General features: G+C 78.2%; 2 non-coding genes across 2 annotated transcripts in view; both read right to left on the bottom strand.

The window, feature by feature from the left end:
• The window catches only part of LOC138439916 (28S ribosomal RNA), a 4,900-nt gene extending 4,758 nt beyond the window's left edge, over window positions 1–142 (bottom strand). The window contains exon 1 of the ribosomal RNA XR_011256859.1: window positions 1–142. This exon is cut by the window's left edge and continues 4,758 nt beyond it. This is a non-coding gene — a ribosomal RNA (28S ribosomal RNA).
• Window positions 143–1,189: 1,047 nt separating this feature from the next.
• Window positions 1,190–1,342, bottom strand: LOC138439937 (5.8S ribosomal RNA). Its single transcript, XR_011256877.1, has one exon. It is a non-coding gene; the product is annotated as a 5.8S ribosomal RNA (ribosomal RNA).
• Between the last annotated feature and the right edge of the window lie 1,158 nt (window positions 1,343–2,500).

The following is a 2,500-nucleotide window of genomic DNA, read 5'->3' as shown; positions in this document are numbered from 1 at the left end:
CGCGCCCCACCGCGGGGCGGGGATTCGGCGCTGGGCTCTTCCCTGTTCACTCGCCGTTACTGAGGGAATCCTGGTTAGTTTCTTTTCCTCCGCTGACTAATATGCTTAAATTCAGCGGGTCGCCACGTCTGATCTGAGGTCGCGTCTCGGAGGGCCCGCGCGCGCGGGCGCGAGGGAGCCCGCGAGGAGGGTCCCGAGAAGGGGGAGACGCGGAGGCCCGCGGCCGACCGCCCCGGGCCGCCCCCCTTCCCCGCGCACACGCGGCACCCCTACCGACCGACCGACCGACCCCCGACTACCCGTCGCCCCTCCGGGAGGAGGAGGCGGCGGCGTCGTCGGCGGCGGCGGCAGCGGCGGCGGCGGCCGGCGGGCGGAGAGGGAGAGGCCGAGGCGGGGCGGGGAGCACGAGCCGGCTGCCACGGGACGGACGGAGAGGTGGACGCGTGAGGGGGCCGGGGAGAGGGCCGGGGCACGCGCGGGCGCCCAAAGCCCGAGCGGGCGACGGACGCACCGCGCGCCCCCTATCTCCCCCGGCCCCCGCCACCGCCCCCGCCGTGGCGGCGGGAGCTCCAGGGCGCGAGCCGCGGCACGGCCGCAGCCCGGGGGGAGGGCGCGCAGCGGCGGGCAGACGCCGCGGCGTCCCGCGGGTCGCCGCCGAGGCACGCGTCCCCGGGGCGCGGACGCGCACGCGCACTCGGCCTCGGGCGCGAACCGCCCGTCCCGACGGGGCGAGAGCCGCGGGGCGTGTGGCCGGGAAGCGGGCACGGGCCGCGGACGCACGGCGGCGGGGAAGGCACCGCAGGCGTGGGGGAGAGGGGGGCGCCAGCCGGGCGGACCGGAAGACGCGACCCCACCGCCGCCACCACCACGGGGCCCCACCCCCGCCACCGCGTGGCGCGAGACCGTCCCCGACCCCCGACACCCCGGGGGCAGCAACACCCAGAGGCCGCTTGCGGCGCGAGGACGCGCTCCCAGGGGCGAAGACCGACCCCAGGAGGCCCGGCGGGCCAGGGGGGGGCCTCGGCGCGAGCTCACGGTCCCCTTCTCCCTTCTCGCGGGCGGCATCTCCCCCACGGCCACAGAGCCTTCGGGGGGACGCCGTGTCTGCACTTAGGGGGACGGAGGGCCCGGCGGGCCCTGCGAGGACAGCCCCCAGCCGCGCACCCCGGAGGGGCGATTGATCGTCAAGCGACGCTCAGACAGGCGTAGCCCCGGGAGGAACCCGGGGCCGCAAGTGCGTTCGAAGTGTCGATGATCAATGTGTCCTGCAATTCACATTAATTCTCGCAGCTAGCTGCGTTCTTCATCGACGCACGAGCCGAGTGATCCACCGCTAAGAGTCGTACGAGCTTCGTCAAGCGTTTCGCTTCGGCGGGAGACCCGCCGCTGGCACGGCACACGTCCCGCCGCCGCCCCCAGCTCCCTCCCCGGAGGTGGGAGTCTGGTGGCGGGCGAGGGGGTTGCCTCCGGCCGGCCAAGTCAGACAGAAAACAGCAGACCGGAGGGGTCGGGAAAGGTTTCACACGACGGGGCACCCGGCGCCCACACGCCAGGGTGGGTGCGGGCACCCCACAGGCGCCCGGGGGGTTCCCACCCTTCCCCCGGGGACGCGGGAGGGGCGCGCGCACGCACCGCGCACGGCCACGGCCCACGCGACGACCGCCGGGTAGCCCCCTCCCGACGGCCGCGGCGGCCGTGACCGTGGCGCGGCCACGCCGCGCGCCCACCCCGGCCCCTCGGGGGACGGGCGGAGTCCGGGGGAGACGGGAGGCACCTCCGGACTCCCCGCGGGCCCGACCGCCCCGACCCCAAGGCGGACGGGCGACCCCCCCCAGGGGTCTTTAAACCTCCGCGCCGGGACGCGCTAGGTACCTGGAAAGGGGGAGGCGGGCGAGGGGCACGGCGCGGCCCCGCGGGCCCCCGCCCCGACGCCGACCACCGACCGCCGCGTCCCCGCCCGCGGCCGCGCGCGGGCCTCGGCGCTGCCGGCCCGTGACACACGGGGCGCCCGCGCCGCGCGCCGGTCGACCGCCGCCCGGAGGGCCCCACCACCGGGCGCCGGACAGCCAGCCCCACCCGTCCCCCCGGAACGGGGCAGAGCCCTTTTTCCCCACCGCCGCGCCCTCACACGCCGCCCCGTACGGGCCCGGCCCCGCCGGACCTCCCCCATCCGCTCTCCCCCAACCACCGGGGGTGGGGGGGCCCCCCCTACCCGCGCCCGCGTTCCCGGGCACCCTTCCCCCCGCCACCACCACCGAGGGCGGCGGGCAGCGGGCAGGGGCTCCGACGGGAAGCTTGGCGCCCAGCGGGCAGGGGGGGAGCCGAGAGGACGGGAGAACCCGGACGGAGACACACAAGCGGCCGGGAGGCGTGGGGGGGTGGGGGCGGGGGCGGGACAGAGCCCCGCGGCCCGGAGGGGCGGGGGGAGGCGCCCGGCGACCGCGCGACGGGCCCAGGGCGGCGGGACGACCGACCGACGACGACCGGCCGAGGCAGACCG

Source organism: Ovis canadensis, chromosome 4, assembly GCF_042477335.2.
Source record: "Ovis canadensis isolate MfBH-ARS-UI-01 breed Bighorn chromosome 4, ARS-UI_OviCan_v2, whole genome shotgun sequence".
Classification (NCBI taxonomy): Eukaryota; Metazoa; Chordata; class Mammalia; order Artiodactyla; family Bovidae; genus Ovis; species Ovis canadensis.
The sequence above is the reverse complement of the archived record's forward strand: the minus strand, read 5'-3'. Positions and strand labels throughout refer to the sequence as shown.